We start from the raw sequence: 20,953 nt of genomic DNA, 5'->3' as shown, positions 1-20,953 counted from the left end.
TGTTTGTGCCGCTTTGGCCTTACTGTAATTTATTTTTTTGTTAACAAAATATTAATATTATATATAGTTTGGAAAAAAGGCCTTTATTTAAGATTTAGCTAAATTTGCTACACATGTAAAATAAAATGCCAATAATTTTTAGAATATTCACTTTAAATCAGTACGATTTTATTTATTAGTCTAAAACATAATTAATTTATTAAAAAAATATTACAAACATAAAATGTTTTCCTAAAAAAAATAATGACATAACAGATTGATTGGAACATAGGAACTAATCACTGGGTTGCTAGGGTGCCATCCTTAGGGATTGTCATGTTACTATTAGGAAGTACCTGATATGTCAATTACTTTGCCTTTATTTTGTTGTTTAGACAATAGACATGGAGTGTTTAATGAAATGTTTCACTTTTCTTGAACATGTTTTTATTCAGTATAAAATAGTCAATGAACTCTGCATTGTTGCTGAATATACAATGCAATTGAAAATAGGCTTTATGCTGATTGAAATTAAAAACAAAAAACAACTTAAGCATCAGTATCTGTTCTTTCTGAGCAAAAGTGGCATTTATTGTTAGTGAAGAAGATACATTTTCAAGAATAAACATCAGAATTATAAATATTTTTTTGGAATGTGAGCATTTTAACCAGTAATCTCATAGTACCAGTTTTTGGATAGAAATCCAATAGCATTATTTAAAAGTTTGCAATTCCTTGTTCCGAAATAAAAATCATTAACAAATACGCGGAGTAATTCATTTAAACAAACAGAAAATGCATTCTGAAACCCTTAATAGGAGTCCTGCAATCATTTGTAATCAATAACTTATGTTTAAAAAAATCATTTGTTCATGCTTCCAATTGTAAAATATTGCAACCAATCCCTGAATAATGTAAATGTGCCATGAAGTTGGAATAACATATATCCCGATCAGACTAGAATATTTAATATACCCATTGTCTGTTATAAAAAATAGTAACATAGGTTACAACTCAAATTTCTCACTTAGTTTAAACTTATTATAATTTGTAAATTAATTATCAACTGGTAGGAGAGAAACATACATTTGTGTTTGTTCTCCCTTTCTTCTGTTTGAATCACATTCTGATGAAGTACATGTATTTGAACTTAAGTAAACTACTTTATAATTTTAACAAAGGAAATTAAAGTAAATTTTGTCGCAGAATTTTATTTGATTTTGTATACCCTCTTGCTATACCATTCGACCCTAACATATTGACTGATTATATTCATAAATGTAGCAATATTTGTATGTTTCTTATATTCTTATTTGCTTTTGTGGTCTTCTGCTTCGTTTAAATAAAAAAGCCTGTGTGGTACAATTGTGTTATTTGTGTAGTAAAATATAACACCCTGATGCCTGTGATGTTAATCAAGATTAAAGGTAGAGGTAAATATTACTCTAAGAGGGATTTGCAGGACTGTTATACACTTAGAAGCATGATGATGATCATACATTGTTTAACCCCTTAGAAATGATCTACGTAAATTGATGTGGGGGCGCTGCATAAAACAACAATCAGTTCTCGTGTTCGCTGCATAATACAAATACATGTAAATGAGACCAACGTGTTCACTGCATAAAACAACAATAAGTTCATTGTGTTTGCTGCATAATACAACTAAATCATGGCGATCCAGACCATGACAAAGAAATTAGTTTTTTCAGTAATGTATGGAATTGATTTTGCGTTCATTTGCTGTTCTTGTTGATATCTGAGTTTTTCAAATGGCAGCGTTATATGTTCCCTTTGATATATTGCTCAAGAGCTAGAAGGTTACAACACTGCAGGGCATAGACCTCATTTTTGTAAGTTAATACATGTTAATTATCCAAAAACTACTTCATTACATTTCTTCTGTATTTATATTTTTTCAACAACATACATCTGGAGCAGTTAGGCAAAACTTCTCTCATACAAAATTAATATAAACAATTGTTATGCCCCCCTTCGAAGAAGAGGGCAGGGTTCCCTCTGGGCTTTCAAAAGTTGTCGCCACTTACTTTCGCCAATTTAAAAAAGTTGTCGCCACACTGGGGCAACATTTGGGCAATGACGATCATGTTATTATAATACCAAACAAGAGTGCCAAACTGTCACAAGATACGCCCGTTCGAAGGTTTTGGACACCATGCTCAATGCTTGAAAGTGTCCTCAAGACCTAGTTATTGACCCGGCATGACCCATATTTGAACTTGACCTAGATATCACTTAGATGTAACATCTGACTAAATTTGGTGAAGATCAGATGAAAACTACTTCAATTAAAGAGCGGACAACATGCTTAATGCTTGAAATGCACTATGTGACCTCGTTTTTGACCCGGCATGACCCATGTTCGAACTTGACCTACATATCATCTAGACACAACTTCTGACCAAATTAGGTGAAGATCAGATGAAAACTACTTCAATTAGAGAGCGGACACCATGCTAAATGCTTGAAATGCACTAAGTAACCTCGTGACCTAGTTTTTGACACGGCATGACCCATATTTGAACTTGACCTACATATCATCTAGACACAACTTCTGACCAAATTTGGTGAAGATCGGATGAATACAATTTGAATTAGAGTCCGGACAAAGTGGCGCCGTTGAAAATGCACTAATTGACCCTATGACCTAGTTTTTGACCCGGCATGACCCATATTCGAACTTGGCCTATATATCAACTAGATGCAACTGCTGACCAAGTTTGGTGAAGATCGGATGAATACAATTTGAAATAGAGTCCGGACAAAGTGGCCCCTTTGAAAATGCACTTATTGACCCTATGACCTAGTTTTTGACCCGGCATGACCCATATTCGAACTTGGCCTAGATATCAACTAGATGCAACTGCTGACCAAGTTTGGTGAAGATCGGATGAATACAATTTGAAATAGAGTCCGGACAAAGTGGCCCCTTTGAAAATGCACTTATTGACCCTATGACCTAGTTTTTGACCCGGCATGACCCATATTCGAACTTGGCCTAGATATCAACTAGATGCAACTGCTGACCAAGTTTGGTGAAGATCGGATGAATACAATTTGAATTAGAGTCCGGACAAAGTGATGCCTTCCGCCCGCCGCCCGCCGCCCGCCCGCCGCCAAGGGGTTTCACATAATACGTCCCGTATTTTATACGGGCGTATAAAAATGAGCATTTACAGTATGTTAAAGGAATTGATATAATAACAGTAGTATTTATAATAACAACACATTTAAAATTGTTCATTAAATAAAGGCACATTCAATCAGTTGTAACTCTTGTTGATTGACACCTTCTTAGCAGCCTGAATATGTTGCCACAGTTTTGTTGCTTCAGAAGCTTTATGGTATTCTGAAAATACAAAAAGGGAGATATAATATTAATATTATACTAATAATAATCAATAAATGTGTAGTATATGAATAATATAAATGGGTGCTAGCATATGACCTACTACATAGAGCCCTTAACACAACAGTCCAATAAAATAAGCATTTGTGTATATCAAATGTCAAATTGATTTCCATGTGCTTAACTATGTTTACCTTTCTTAAAACAGTACATTCGGTAGTGAATGAATTGATTAGTGATGAGGATATAAAGAGTTCACACAGCATAGATTGTGTGTTGGAAATCATATTGAAGGAAATAAAATTCTGATAAACAACTGTCTTTGTTTGGTTTTTGTTTGTTAGCCGGTGAATGTTAGCGGGGGGAACGTTTGCATTTTGAATGAGTCTCAAAATTAGCAGAATCTAATGTTTACTTTCTAAAAGTCGTTTTATACTCTGAACTTGCCATTTTGACGAGTGAAACAGAAAAATGTCACCGTTTAAATAGAACTAATACATGTAAAATGTTTTACTATTTTCTATAATTACACCCGATTTTTCAAAAAACATTCGATACTTACCTTTTTGATTGTCATTGTTGTCAATTTAATGGTCTTGAATCTGCTTCGAACACTGTGACAAACACTTCACATTTAAGCGCAAAGTCGGCATATTTCAATATTGCCTTATTTCTTAAGCAATAAAACTGCCGACCAATTAAGATAACTTGCAACAACACCCCAGATAATCGCAATTATCACCATAACATGCCACTTAGCGGTAGTATGCAGTCAGCACCACGCTCCATTGATAACAGCTGTATCGCTTACATCATGGAAATCTATAGTATTACGACTGCCGTAAAGCGGCTGGTAAACACAGCGTCTTTTGTCATTTGAAGAAAATATAAATGCAGAAAAATGACGATTTTTTTTAAATCGCCATTTACGAAATTTTGTCGCCAGATTTTTGATTTTGTCGCAATTGGCGCCAATGGCGATCGACAGCGGGAACCCTGGAGGGGGTATATTGCTTTGCACATGTCGGTCGGTTGGTCGGTCGGTCTGTCAGTCGGTCGGTCCGTCCACCAGGTGGTTTCCGGATGATAACTCAAGAATGCTTAGGCCTAGGATCATGAAACTTCATAGGTACATTGATCATGACTCGCAGATGACCCCTATTGATTTTGAGGTCACAAGGTAAAAGGTCAAGGTCACTGTGACCCGAAATAGTAAAATGGTTTTCGAATGATAATTCATGAACGCTTATGCCTAGGATCATGAAACTTGATAGGTAGATTGATTATGACTCGCAGATGACCCCTATTGATTTTCAGGGCACTAGGTCAAAGGTCACAGTGACCCAAAATAGTAAAATGGTTTCCGGATGATAACTCAAGAACGCTTATGCCTAGGATCATGAAACTTGATAGGTAGATTGATCAAGACTCCCAGATGACCCGTATTGATTTTCAGGTCACTAGGTCAAAGGTCAAGGTCACGGTGACCCGAAATAGAAAAATGGTTTCCGGATGATAACTCAAGAACGCTTATGCCTAGGATCATGAAACTTGATAGGTAGATTGACCATGACTCGCAGATGACCCCTATTGTTTTTCAGGTCACTAGGTCAAAGGTCAAGGTCACAGTGACCCGAAATAGAAAAATGGTTTCCGGATGATAACTCAAGAACGCTTATGCCTAGGATCATGAAACTTGATAGGTAGATTGACCATGACTCGCAGATGACCCCTATTGATTTTCAGGTCACTAGGTCAAAGGTCAAGGTCACAGTGACCCGAAATAGTAAAATGGTTACCGGATGATAACTCAAGAATGCTTATGCCTAGGATCACGAAACTTCAAAGGTAAATTGATCATGACTCGCAGATGACCACTATTGATTTTCAGGTCACAAGGTCAAAAGTCAAGGTCACGGTGATCCGAAATAGTAAAATGGTTTCCGGATGATAACTCAAGAACGCGTATGCCTAGGATCATGAAACTTGATAGGTAGTTTGATCATGACTGGCAGATGACTTCTATTGATTTTCAGGTCACTAGGTCAAAGGTCAAGGTCACGGTGACCCAAAATAGTAAAATGATTACCGGATGATAACTCAAGAACGCTTATGCCTTGGATCATGAAACTTCATAGGTACATTGATCATGACTGGCAGATGACCCCTATTGATTTTCAGGTCAAAGGTCAAGGTCACAGTGACCCGAAATAGTAAAATGGTTTCTGAATGATAACTCAAGAATGCTTATGCCTAGGATCATGAAACTTGATAGGTAGTTTGATCATGACTTGCAGATGACCCCTATTGATTTTGAGGTCACACGGTCAAAGGTCAAGGTCACGGTGACCCGAAATAGTAAAATGGTTTCCAGATGATAACTCAAGAACGCTTATGCCTAGGATCATGAAACTTGATAGGTACATTGATTATGACTGGCAGATGACCCCTATTGATTTTGAGGTCACTAGGTCAAAGGTCAAGGTCACAGTGACCCGAAAAAGTAAAATGGTTTCCCGATGATAACTCAAGGAAGCTTATGGCTAGGATCATGAAACTTCATAGGTACATTGATCATGACTCGCAGATGACCCCTATTAATTTTCAGGTCACTAGGTCAAAGGTCAAGGTCACAGTGACAAAAAACATATTTACAATATGGCTTTCACTACAACTGAGAGCACATATGGGGGGCATGCATGTTTCACAAACATCCCTTGTTAGGTAATTGTATTAAAATGCGCAGACATGTTATGTTGTAGATAATTGTATAACCTTAATGTTGCCTTGCTAGGCTTTTCTTGTAAGAATGAATGTGGCTGTCCCACTTGTGTTTTCTGATAATAATTCGCACTGTTTGTATTAACCCTAAGCTACCAATAAAAAGAACAATTTTAAGCAATTATCTGATATGACTGTAAAGTGGTTTACTCTTTATCGTGTTTAATTTGGTTGTAGTTGTATGCATGAACTAGGATGTACATGATTGTAATACTTAGCTATCTATTCTCCACAGTCAACATTTAAGCATGCCCTTCCGTTTACCAGATCTGCTTGACGCTCCTCACCAGTGGTTATTTCCGTTGATCACAATAATAATAATAAGTGACAGCAAAATGTGTCTAGTACTAAAATTAATATATTTATGAGAAGACCAAAAATATTGTGTATGCCCCTGCATTGACAGATTTGGGAGGTACATATTGATTGACCCATCCTTCCATCTCTACATGGTGAACACATATCTTTCTTACTTGCATGGATTTTGTACTTGAACACTACCAACACACCCATATCAACCTTACTGCACGTTGCTGTTGACGCTTACCTACTTTTGGTTTAGACTAATGCAGAGTTCAATCTCTTGTAGGCTGCAGAGTCCAATCTCTTGTAGGCTGCAGAGTCCAATTGGCTGAGAGCTTGTATAAGCTTTATTGCTGAATAAATGTTGTTGTTGTTGTTTATCCCTTTATCACTTAGATACGTATTTTGACGCATTTGTATTCCCTAAGAAAGTGAAATTTAAATAAAGACCTATCTTACTAGATGCAAGTTTAAAAGGCTTCATTTCAAAATCTTTAATACTGATTAGCAGCAAACATCATAAAACCTGAACAGCCTCCGAGTTTCTCACAGGCTGTTCTGGTTTAATGCTGTTTTCACATAGCCATTTTTACATTGCTTTGAGTGGGAAAGGGTTAACTAAAATGTATGCATTCCATCTAACGACATTTTCGCTTTCTACAATGCTTAAACGCTGACATGGATGGTTTCTATGAACACTCTTAATAAACTAAAATCACCTGCTTTATCTTGACTATGACATTGACCAACTTTGGAACTTAAACTCAGAAGGTCTAAATTTTGGTTACACCAAATTTACCCATCTTTAGTTTCTCCTTGAAATTAACCTCATTTTGTACTTAGATTTTTCACTCTGGCCTAGTTCTTGGTTAATTATACCCCACCAAACGAAGTTGAGCTTGTCTGTTGGTCAGTCGGTAGGTCGCTCTGTATTAAGTGTCGCTCTCTGATTAAAGTTGTTTTCATCCGATCTTCACCAAACTTGGTCAGATGTTATATCTAGGTGATGTCTAGGTCAAGTTCTAATATGGGTCATGCTGGGTCAAAAACTGGGGTCACGGGTTCAATTAGTGCGTTTTAAACATTAAGCATGGTGTCCGCTCTCTAATTCAAGTAGTTTTCATTTGATCTTCACCACACTTAGTCAGAAGTTGTATGTAGATGATGTGTAGATCAAGTTCAAACATGGGCAATGCTGGGTCAAAAACTAGGTCACAGGGTCACTTAGTGCCTTTTAAACATTGAGCATGGTGTTCGCTTTTTTGTTAAGACAACATGCAAAATATTCTGTTTCAATGCGTCATGTGGGGGTATTCGTCATGTCTGTGACAAAGCTCTAGTTATAATTGTCATTATTCAAGCTCCTTGTATTGCCTTAAGTTTTTATACGCCCGTATAAAATACGGGACGTATTATGTGAAACCCCTTGGCGGGCGGGCGGGCGGCGGGCGGAAGGCATCACTTTGTCCGGACTCTAATTCAAATTGTATTCATCCGATCTTCACCAAACTTGGTCAGCAGTTGCATCTAGTTGATATCTAGGCCAAGTTCGAATATGGGTCATGCCGGGTCAAAAACTAGGTCATAGGGTCAATAAGTGCATTTTCAAAGGGGCCACTTTGTCCGGACTCTATTTCAAATTGTGTTCATCCGATCTTCACCAAACTTGGTCAGCAGTTGCATCTAGTTGATATATAGGCCAAGTTCGAATATGGGTCATGCCGGGTCAAAAACTAGGTCATAGGGTCAATTAGTGCATTTTCAACGGCGCCACTTTGTCCGGACTCTAATTCAAATTGTATTCATCCGATCTTCACCAAACTTGGTCAGTAGTTGCATCTAGTTGATATCTAGGTCAAGTCCGAATATGGGTCATGCTGGGTCAAAAACTAGGTCAAAGGGTCAATTAGTGCATTTTACTTTGTCCGGACTCTAATTCAAATTGTATAAATCTTATCTTCACCAAACTTGGTCCATTTATTCCTTAAAAAGGTTTCAAGTATGTGTTATAGGTTATTGTAACTTACATCATGTCCATTATCATCGCAATTGACCCAGCCAAAATGCCTTATACAGGTTTATGATTATCAATTTAATACACCTCATTTACATTTATCATCCGCTGAACACTTATCGAACTTGATAGCAATAAAAACCGCTATAAGCATCTTATAAAGGTGAATTACAGACAGCCTTGGTATTCATGCTGATATAAAATGTAAAAGCAAACAGTATTTAAACATTCAAACCAAATATTTATTTCAGTTTTTAGGGAACTAATTTCAAGATAAGTAATATCAGTACAGGAAATACTGCCATTCTATACCTATGTAGGTCTAAACAATTATGATTTAAATATTGTGTTTTAGAGAACAAATGAGACTAAGTGTACACTTATTGATATCAATGCATATATATGAATATATCAGTTATATAAGTTGTTGTTGTTTTTTTTGCTTATTTCCAAAACAAATACATCAATCATCAGTGTATCATCTCCAATGGCACACGAATCGGGCGTATATTGCTCCGTCATGCGGCGCTCTTGTTTTTCAATTTGCTGTCCAGTCATTGTTTTTTGTCTTTCTGTTTGAGAGTAATCATCAATGATATATTTGATCTTGTATCAATTATGATTATGAAGAGCTTTGTTTCGTGAAAGGGCATTGTATTTTGACAATTGCTAGGATATCCTATATACTGGACTTCATTTTTAATTTGACATTGACCTCAAACTTAACAAGCACTTCTTTGGGGTCTAACTGTGATGCCACTGACCAAGTCAGATTATTGTAACGTTTAATAACAAGCAATAATGAGGAGAGTGTGACAACCACTTCTGGGGAATCTGAGTCACCATCTATGAGAAACAGAACGCTCTCATTCAATACAGCAGTATAACACAAAAAATAATGCTCATTGCTTAATAAAATTCTTATTTCAAGTAAATCTTTTTTTCAGATCAGGCATATAGATCTTTAATAATTAAATGCAACCACTTCTGTCATATCAAAATAGAAGACTTAAAAGCCTGTAGAGAGATGCTCAATACTAAGATTTTACAGTAAAACATTTATTTATTCTTTTGGGGTAATGATATATTAAACAGGGCTTTCCTTTGACCCGAGCTCCCGGGTTTTGACGCTTGAAAATTACAGAAGACCCTTGTTTGACTCTTGAGAAAATTACGTCATGCGTCACATTTGACCCGGGGTAATATACTGACTTGCGTCAACGAGATCAAAAGTTGTTAAGACTAAGCGATAATTGGCTTGGGGGAGTATCTCTTTTAGTAGACGCTAACCGTTATCGCCCGTTTCCAATCATTGAAGCACAATTCCGCCTAGTAGGCGGAGTTTGGCCCATTGAGAAATCTAGTAATGATTAATTAAAACACTGCGTTCGATGACGCGTAATAAACGTTCCATTTTTTATCACAGCGTTTGTAATCAGCTGTTTGCGGAAAAGACATGTATTAAACCCACCAAAACAGATTGGACTCACCTGGGTCAGTTTTAATAATATCCAATATAAAATAATAACATCTATATCCACAATACACTGTAAAGCATATTTTGAGAAATACTTCCACAATATGTCAGAATGTATTTCCAAAGCTAAATACACCCAACCCTATTTTACATCATGTTTGCTCCGTTTAATTACGCGCTAAAGTTATGCTTGCATATATACTGTCTACATCGTCACATTACACGCTTTGCATCAGAGTTGCTTAAAATAACCATTGAACTGGTATAACTGACCGTGTGGCAAAGTGACAAATTTGGATGCTGCATGTGCTAATTAATTACAACATAGGCGTAATAATTGACCATTGGAGACGGCAAAGAAAACGGCGTGTTTGTCGCACGTCTTCGGTGAAGATGGCACATGAAATAAACAAATAATTAAACCCGGACTTGAGCCGTCCAGGGTCGATTTTGAGATGAATGTAAATCCGATGAGTTAGTTTAAGGCGGGGGTATTTATTTCTAATTTCTGATGGTAAGCGGCTGGCACTGAGCAGTTACATGAGCAATTACTGATGAAACATATTCGCTACTTTCCGAAACCTGTTCCATTGGCATTCTACAAATGTTGCTAATGTCCGCCATCTATAAATTATCTATAAGCAAAGTAAAGCACTGCAAAATCATATTTAAAAACAATGTTTCAACCGAATCATATATTGATTGCGTATTTGCTTAATGTGCAAAAGACGAATCTCGACATGTTTTCGGACAGACGTTTTCGTATACGGTATGATTTGTCGATTTTAATTCATTTTCAACGTTCTTTTTAACATTTTTAAAGAATGAGGAACACACATGCGGTGTTACGGATGGTCTGATTGATAAAATTTTGCAGGTACTCACAAGAAATTGCACACACACAATAAAAAATAACAAGCTAGCTAGAGCTCGAGGGGCTATGCCCTCTATTTCCTTTTATACGGTCTCAGACTCTCTGCTTAATTTTCTGGATTTCGAATTTGGGACAATTGACACCCCTGATATCATGGATATATATTATGTCAATACCAGTGCGTGTGTGTTTTTCGTATTGATTTCACAATGCTCACAATGTATGTTTACATTTTGCCTTTTATTGACTGGAATATAAGAAATAAATGTTAAGATCTTTGTTAATATGTTGCTTTTTATTTCCCCCACTATAGTAGTGGGGGACATATTGTTTTAGCCCTGTCTGTTGGTTGGTTGGTTGGTCTGTCTGTCTGTCTGTTTGCGCCAACTTTAACATTTTGCAATAACTTTTGCTATATTGAAGTTAGCAACTTCATATTTGGCATGCATGTGTATCTCATGAAGCTGCACATTTTTAGTGGTGAAAGGTCAAGGTCAAGGTCATCCTTCAAGGTCAGAGGTCAAATATAGTTGGCCAAAATCGCTCATTTTATGAATACTTTTGCAATATTGAAGATAGCAACTTGATATTTGGTATGCATGTGTATCTCATGGAGTTGCACATTTTGAGTGGTGAAAGGTCAAGGTCAAGGTCATCCTTCAAGGTCAGAGGTCAAATATATGTGGCCCAAATCGCTAACTTTATGAATACTTTTGCAATATTGAAGATAGCAGCTTGATATTTGGCATGCATGTGTATCTCATGGAGCTGCACATTTTGAGTGGTGAAAGGTCAAGGTCATCCTTCAAGGTCAGAGGTCAAATATATGTGGCCCAAATCGCTTATTGTATGTATACTTTTGCAATATTGAAGATAGCAACTTGATATTTGGCATTCATGTGTGTCTCATGGAGCTGCACATTTTGAGTGGTGAAAGGTCAAGGTCAAAGTCATCCTTCAAGGTCAAGTATATGGGTCAAAATTGCGCATGTAATGTCACTTCTGCAATATTGAAGCTAGCAATTTTATATTTGAAATGCGTGTGTATCTCATGGAGCTGCACATTTTGAGTAGTGAAGGGTCATGGTCAAGGTCATCCTACAAGGTCAAACATCATATAGGGGGACATTGTGTTTCTCAAACACATCTTGTTATATATTATATCTCAGTAATTTGCTTCAAGTACAAAAGATCATTGACTCTCTTGCGTTATTATTATGACTCATACAAATTTGATTTTGATTCTTGAAAATATGGTCCCAAGAGTCATTGACTCTTGAAATTTGAGGTCTAAGGAAAGCCCTGTTTAAACATTTGGATTTCACAATAAATGATATTTAAGAACATGTGTACATTTAAAAAAGGTTTTGTGGAGTTGAGTGGAGATGGTCTGTGTTAAAAAAAGACAGATAATAATTGACACAAATTGGTCTCAGCATGTTCAATAAATTATAACAGTATGTTTCCGAAAGAACATATAACACAGGCAAGTGTTATATGGTCAGGCCTTGAAGAATTTTTCCAGAGCCACTCGCCCTGCAGGGCGAGTAGGTCTGACAATCCACTCGGCCTTCACTTTAATCTACTCGTCCTGCAGTAAAAAAAATATATCTATATTTATAGTTATGATCAACCAGAACCTTTTAACCTACATTGTACGTAACATAGTGACACTAAACTGCAAACAAATTAACTATACTATCTGATGGATTTTATTTGCTTTCCTTAAGTTTTCTGCACCTGTTTCCTTTTCTCAATACTTTCCGCTTCTCGTTTTGATGACCTTTCTTTCTGTTCCCTGTCTCCACCACCTTGCAGATATTTTAAAATAGAACCCTTTTCCATGCTGAGTTTTAATATCTCAGACGAACTTTTACTGAAAGACACGCTTGATTGACAAATGGTTACAATATGGTAAATTTTGGCTAAGGCTTCTGATTATGAAATATTCTGTTTATTAATAATTATTTTTCTGTTTATTTTTAATTAAATATAAGAAGTATCATAATTAACCAGTTATGTAGGCTATGGCTCCCAAAAATCCGACGAGCATGATCACTAAATGACATGTTTTAATCTGAGAATTCGCTACCAGCAAAAAAAACGGTTCTAGCTAGTATTAATACCCTATATTTCGCGGCTTACTATTGAACGCAGTGAACGTGAAAAACAGTCGATTAGTGACAGTGTTGTTTACACACGGCTGAGGTTGTTTTTAACACTTAAGAAATAACCAATTAGTGTCATTGCAATGGTAATAATGGCAGTTTACTGGTATATAAATCATTAAATTTCGGTACTGGTCATGAATTTCTTTGTCCTGATAAAAAGCGCGTGAAAATTGGCATGGGTGTATTTATTTGTAAATTAAAATTTCGTAGCGGGTACAACATTGAGATAATTTAATTTCCATTAAAAGTTTGTTGTAAATGTCAACTAAAGTAACTGGTATCTCGCGAATTATATAAATTATAATACAAACATGCTGTATATCGTTACCGTTACGCTGTTTCAATTCCTTCATTAGGACTATTTATAAGGGTAAATTTGAATCTATGCACAATTATATTTTATACGTTTTTTTAAATGGCAAGAAGTCTTCTTTTTAGCTGATCGCGAGCAATCATAAATGAAAATAAAAAATATAATATACATTTTGTATTTTATGATAAATGCAGATACATATGTAGTTATGAAAATGTTTATTGTATAATTGGTTTGCAATTATTACTATACAAATATGTAGCAGCGCCATATATGTAAACATTGGGTAAATTTAACAAATTAACCGCAATACAATTAAGTTAGACATTTCCCGAGTTATATCGCGCGCCGGATATATGGCGCTCGCGATCTTTGGACCCCACCAACCGCAATTTATCGGTGTTGCAGTGTATTTTTTTTATTGATATTTACTTTACAATGAAATTTTATTCTTCACGGAATGACCAATATATTAAACTGTTTTTGTCACTTTTAATCGATTAGCTAAGAGCACTGGCACCTACGAAAAGAGCGCAGCAGATTACAAGAATTTTTTTTCCTGTGCCTGTGACGTCATTTTTCATTGTCAAAACGAAAGTGCAGTTTCTTTGTTTACTAAATCTATTTTTTGTTCGTTAAAAAAATGTTCGCAGTTTGTATCGATGTGGCAGGAGTTCTTGACCTGAATTAATATTTCTCAACTTGAAAAAAAAGCACTCGCCCGATCGGTCGAGTATTTAACAAACTTTACTCGCCCGACCGTCAACTTCACTCGCATATGCGAGCGGTTGAGTGGATTCTTCAATGCCTGATGGTGTACAACAAATGTCTATTGTAAATGACAATATTTAATCTTCCCATCATTTATATACATTACATCATATATTACATGTATTTTTCTTTTTATGACAAAAAAAGCATGATCATTGCTAATGATGAAGATGATGATGTAGATGATAATGATGATAATGATAATGATGATGATTATGATGATGGTGATGGTGGTGGTGGTGGTGGTGATGATGATGGTGATGATGGTGATGATGGTGATGGTGATGGTGGTGGTGGTGATGATGATGGTGGTGGTGGTGGTAATGATGATGGTGATGATGATGATGATGATGATGATGGTGATGATTGTCATGATAGTGATGGTGATGATGACAATTATAATGAAATTTATACAGATATTATGATTATTATTTAATAATAAAATAAATAAATTCAAAGCGGCGTTCTCATGAAGCTGCACATTTTGAGTGTTGGAAGCTCAAGGCCATTCTTCAAGGTCAAAGGTCAAAAAAATAAATATGTTTTTTAACTCAACTTTTCTTTAAATGCTGGCAAATTTCACTTAACAGCCTTAGAAAGATCATATTTAAGTGATCTTAAAGGGAGGCATTTTTTGTGCAATCAACTATTGCAAAATTATGTCTGTCATTTTTCATGTGTTGAGATATATATATATGTGCCCTTCATAAAATTATGACTGTTTGTAGTATTTTGCTCAAGTATTAAGTATATTAAGAAGATTTTTTGGTTATAATTTATATTTGATTAAATTTGACTGTGTCCATGGGGGATGAGTGTCTGTGACATATCTAGTTCTGTATGATATGGACTGAAAGTGGCACATACATATTAACATTTGTTCTCTTTTTTGTGCAAGAATTTTTTATTATACTCCCATTAACATTGGTAATGAGAGCTATATAGGAGTCACTTTGTCGGTCTTTCGGTTGGTCTGTCGGTTGGTTGGTCTGTCGCTCTGTAGGTCTGTACCGAAACTTCATCCGATCTTCACCAAACTTGGTCACAATTTGTATGTAGATGATGTGTAGGTCATGTTTGAATATGGGTCATGCCAAGTCAAAAACTAGGTCGCGGGGACACTTAATGAGTTTTAAACAGAAAGTTTAGCCGGACCAAAACTTTGATATTTATCGTTAGATTTAATAATTACTTGGTACGTTTGTTCACCCTAATGGGACGGTGTGTCTTGTGAAAAAAGTACGTCGATATCTCCAAGGTTAATGTCACCCCTGGAGTTAAAAGGTCAAATGCTTTTCTGGGCCATAACTTTATCATTTATTGTGAGATTTTTAAATCATTTGGCAAATTTGTTCACCATCATTGGACGGTGTGTCGCGCGAAAGAATTATGTTGATATATCCAAGGTCAAGGTCACACTTTGAGTTAAAAGATAAAAAAATGGCCTTAAATGAGCTTGTCAAGGCAATAACTATGTCGTTCATATGTCGTTCATTGTAAGATTTTAAAGTCATCTGGCACAGTTACTCATCATCAACGGACGCTGTGTGTCATGCAAAAGAACTAGGTCAATATCTCAAAGGTAAAAATAGTCACAAAATGAGCTTGTCCGGGCCATAACTATGTCATTCATTGTGAGATTTTAAAATAATTCAACACATTTATTCACCATCATTTGACAGTGTGTCGCGCGAAAGAATTACGCCGATATCTCAAAGGTCAAGGTCACACTTGGAGTTCAAAGGTCAAAAATGGCCATAAATGAGCTTGTCCGGGCCATAACTATGTCGTTCATTGTGAGATTTAAAAATCATTCGGCACATTTGTTCACCATCATTGGAAGGCGTGTCGCAAGAAAAAAATTACGTCAATATCGTCAAGGTCACACTTTGAGTTCAAAGGTCAAAATGGCTATAAATGAGCTTGTCCGGGCCATAACTATGTCATTCATTGTGAGATTTTAAAATCATTCGGCACATTTGTTCACCATCATTAGACGGTGTGGCGGGCGAAAAAAGTATGTCGATATCTCCAAGGTCAAGGTAACAGTTTGAGTTCGAAGGGTAAAAAATTGCCATAAATGAGCTTGTCCGGGCCATAACTATTGTGGTTTATTTTAGATTTTAAAATGACTCTGTAAATTAATTTTGTTCACAGTCATTGGACGGCGTGTCATGTGAAAGAATTCAAGAGTTCAATGGTCAAAATGGCTTTAAATGATAATTGCATAATAATTCTTCCAAATTGCCATAAATTAGATTCTCTTGTTTTGTGAAGACAGCATGCAAAATAGTCTGTGTCAATGCGGCACATGAGGGTATACGTCATGTCTGTGACCAAGCTCTAGTTTTGTTTGCAGATTTCAGTCTGAAATCTAACTTTTCTTTTACAACATTTATGCTTGAAATTGTTCAATCTATAAAAAAACACTTTTAGTTGGAAATTTTGTTATTGCCTCTTTCAAAAAGCACTTTTGATATTTAAACCTTCAGACTGGAGGAGGATGTATGGTACATTGTCCTTTAGTGGTTCAATACAGAGTCAAGAATACACACTTCAGCCACTAGTTTATAACAATCAGTGCTCTCCGTAACAAGGAAGATTTTAGGCGGGCTAGTCTATTAATAATGACAAATTTTAAACCGAAACTGAAAGACACACTCAATTAACAATGCTTTCATTGTTACTTCTTACTTGGAAAAGTATTTTTAGTATTACTAAGCATTGGTTAAAGAGGTTTGTATTTAGAAGATTCAATCTGTACTCTTATTATGCAATTTCAAACAAGCCCCACAATAAACTTTGCAAACAAATTGTAATTGACGGACATGTATATGTTAACATAAAATATATCAATGTGCTATGTTTTCTCCTAGATCATCTATGACAGTATAGTACTTGCATATAACTGCATATACAATTATTGTTATCATTTATGTCAATGCTTTTCATACCTAGATACAATAAATAATGTCCCTTTTGCCTTATAATAATGTCTTGAGCAAACGTTTTGGTTCAAATTGAAGTCATAAGTGAATTTTAATGAGTTAAACATTTTACTGCAATTAACATTATGATTTCACCATTGGTAATAGGGCCTATATAGGAGTCACTTTGTCAGTCGGTCTGTCTGTCCAGAAATTTTGTCCGGACCATAACTATGTCATTTATTGTTAGATTTTAAAATGACTTGGTACATTTGTTCACCATCAAGGGACGGTGTGGTGCGCAAAAGAATTACGTCGATATGTCCAAGGCCAAGGTCATACTTGGAGTTCAAAAGTCAAAAGCTTGTCCTGGCCATTACTTTGTTGTTCATTGTGAGATTTTAAAATAATTTGCCATATGTGTTCACCATCAGCGGACGGTGTGTCCTGAGAAAGAATTACGTTGATATCTTAAATGTCAAGGTCATACAGTTTGAGCTCAAAGGTAAAAGATGGCCATAAATGAGCTTGTCCGGGCCATTACTATGTCGTTCATTGCGAGATATTAAAATCATTTGGCACATTTGTTCACCATCATTGGACGGTGTGTCGCTCGAAAGAATTGTGTGGATATCTCCAAGGCCAAGGTCAGTATACTTTTAGTTCAAAGGTCAAAAATGGCCATAAATGATCTTGTCCGAGCCATAACTATATCAATGTTTTTTTCAATGTTTTTTTCAAAGTCATTGGACGGCGTGTCATGTGAAAGAATTCAAGAATTAAAAGTTCAAAATGGCGATAAATGAAAATGGCATAATAATTCTTAAAACTTGCCATAATTCTCTTGTTTTGTGAAGACAGCATGCAAAATAGTCTGTGTCAATGCAGTATGTGGAGGTATACGTCAGGTCTGTGACAAAGCTCTAGTTAATTTTGTTTTAATTAGTCCCCTACCAGTTTCACTGGAGGGGACTTACAGTACAGCCAAAGCAGAACAAACGTATTTCGCGATCCGCGGCGGCAAGGCGAAACGAGTCGATGCCGCGTCAGTCGTTGAAGCTGCGTTAGTATGCGGCGGCAAGTCGCATTTCGCCGCGAAAATTAGCAACTGTCCGCTGAGGCATGCCGCTATCCGCCACATGATGCCGAGTCGATGCGCATCATGAAATAAAAACTCTTTTTAAAATAATTAGTTACATGTAGTTAACAAATTTTGAAAGAACAATTATAATAATAATTAAAATCATAATAAATTTATTGTGCGCAGATTGTATTAGCATATACATGTAAGCATAGTTAATGTGTCTTTCCAATTAAGTTTGTTTCCCGCCCGTAATGTATGTATTTCACACATAAACAAGGTCACGTAATTATGTTTTCGCACATACAAGTGGTCAAGGCTCCAGCATATGGTGGATTTATAAATTAATTCATGTTGATTTTGCTATTAAATTTAAGCTGAGAAAATTAGCAGTTTGAAACCACATCAATAATCAAGACGGTGACGACGTATTTGTTGTTTTGTTAATTATCAGCTTATTATAACTATTGTTTGAATATGCGTATATAAACACGTTTTATTTTGTTCATATTATACAGTTAATATCGCTACTAATTTACCCGATAATCCCGTATATTCCAGTTTTAAAGCAAATGCTGGTAAATATTTACGATACACAAACATTCTCGATATTTCCTTAAGTATCAAATACATTTTGGCATTTGTTACTATTTATAGAGATGATGAAATAACGTCTAATCGGGGCGTTTTTTTCAACTGAACACGCGATTTACGCCTGACGTGATGTTCATGTATTTATACAACACAAAATACACCCAAACTTTCCAAACGACGTTCTACATGTCTGCATAATTTTCGCGCGCTTTTTATGAAACAAAGGATATTTTAGCACTGTTTATTTGACGCTATAATTTGTCAAAGGTCGCGTTAGCATTAAAATTCGGAAATGTGTTTCGGATTACATATTAAATAATGATAATCGAACGAAACATTAACAGTTGCGCGTAATTAATTAAACGCTACACATGCATGTATGTACATGTAGGTGGATATCTTTTCACTCGATCCGCCGCATACGTATGCGGCGGATTTACTCCGCGAAAGTACGCGAGGTTAACACAGACTCGGCGTCGTTGCGCGGATCGATGGCGAGTGCCACGGCGATACGCCGCATGAACACACGATTCGGCCGCCGCGTACTAATAATCTGGCCGTGGCGTAGCCGCGGATTATGTTTGTGCCGCTTTAGCTGTACTGTATGGTTTTGTATCCGTCCGTCCGCCAGTCCGTCACACTTTTCTGGATCCTGCGATAACTCTAAAAGTTCTTAGTATTTTTTCATGAAACTTGGAATATGGATAGATGGCAATATGGACATTATGCACATCATTTCATTTTGTTCCTACATCAAAAATTCCAGTTGCTATGGCAACAAATAGACTAGAAATACTGCTTAAAATGGTGATGTTTATGTCCCCAACTATAGTAGTGGGGGACATATTGTTTTTGCCCTGTCTGTTGGTTGGTCTGTTGGTTGGTTGGTCTGTTGGTTGGTTTGCGCCAACTTTAACATTTGCATTAACTTTTGCAATATTGAAGATAGCAACTTGATATTTGGCATGCATATGTATCTCATGAAGCTGCACATTTTGAGTGGTGAAAGGTCAAGGTCAAGGTAATCCTTCAAGGTCAAAGGTCAAATATATGGGTCAAAATCGCTCATTTAATGTACACTTTTGCAGTATTTCAATAGTCAAGATAGCTACTTGATATTAGGCATGCATGTGTATCTCATGGAGCTGCACATTTTTAGTGGTGAAAGGTCAAGGTCAAGGTCATCCTTCAAGGTCAGATGTCAAATATATGTAGCCAAAATCGCTCATTATATGAGTAGTTTTGCAATATTGAAGATAGCAACTTGATATTTGGCATGCATGCGTATCTCATGGAGCTGCACATTTTGAGTGGGGAAAGTTGAAGGTCATCCTTTAAGGTCAAATATATGGGTCAAAATTGCTCATGTAATGTCACTTCTGCAATATTGAAGCTAGCAATTTTATATTTGAAATGCATGTGTATCTCATGGAGCTGCACATTTTGAGTGGTGAAGGATCAAGGTCTAGGTCATCCTTCAAGGTCAAACCGTCTACTGAATGTAATAACTAGGGTAACTGACATTTTGTGAATTGTTCAGGAATGCATATTTTCAGACATTTTCTAAAATACAGTAAGAGCACTTACGTGTTTTTTTGCATTCAAAATATTTGAGTGTTGAAATTATGGTAACTGGCCCTTTCTTAATTTTTTATTGTTTTAAAAAAGGCATATCAATTTTGGAGTTTTGTTTCGTTTTTCAAGTGTTATTATAATACTTATCAGAAAGTTTGAGTACGAAAACATGTTTTAATAAAACAGTTTTTTGCTTCTCATGAAAATTGAACAAAATGCCAGTTACGCTACTTTTTACATTCAGAAAATGACATTTGTTCGTAATGTTAATTTGGAAAATTTGGTAAAAACACTATTTTTACCAAAAAGGTTGACTTAATATTTTAACAGTTGATGTATGTCACTTTAATAAACACAAAAATGGAAAAAAGTAAAAATGTATAAAAATGTCAGTTACATGACTTATTACATTCAGTAGACGAAACGTTATATAGGGGGACATTGTGTTTTACAAACACATCTTGTTTCTGGATCCTGCGATAACTCTAAAAGTTCTTTATATTTTTTCATGAAACTTGGAATACGGATAGGTGGCAATATGGACATTATGCACGTCATTTAATTTTGTTCTTACATCAAAAATTGTGGTTGCTATGGCAACAAATAGACTAGAAATACTGCTGAAAATGGTGTTTTTTTTTCTGGATCCTGCGATGACTTTAAAAGTTCTGAATATTTTTTCATGAAACTTGAAACATGGATAGATGACAATATGGACATTAT

General features: G+C 35.9%; 1 protein-coding gene and 1 long non-coding RNA gene across 2 annotated transcripts in view; one reads left to right on the top strand and one right to left on the bottom strand.

Annotated features, from left to right (window-relative positions):
• The window catches only part of LOC127866013 (uncharacterized), a 189,062-nt gene that overhangs the window by 126,814 nt on the left and 41,295 nt on the right, over window positions 1-20,953 (top strand). The gene's annotated exons all lie outside the window — the stretch shown is intronic.
• LOC127864753 (uncharacterized) lies at window positions 3,173-4,259 on the bottom strand. The gene is made up of 2 exons (XR_008042273.1): window positions 3,912-4,259; window positions 3,173-3,349 (listed from the first exon to the last, which is right to left on the bottom strand). It is a non-coding gene; the product is annotated as an uncharacterized LOC127864753 (long non-coding RNA).

The sequence above is a fragment of the Dreissena polymorpha genome, chromosome 1 (genome assembly GCF_020536995.1).
Source record: "Dreissena polymorpha isolate Duluth1 chromosome 1, UMN_Dpol_1.0, whole genome shotgun sequence".
Lineage (NCBI taxonomy): Eukaryota > Metazoa > Mollusca > Bivalvia > Myida > Dreissenidae > Dreissena > Dreissena polymorpha.
Note: the sequence above shows the minus strand (reverse complement) of the source record. Positions and strands in the feature narration are given on the sequence as shown.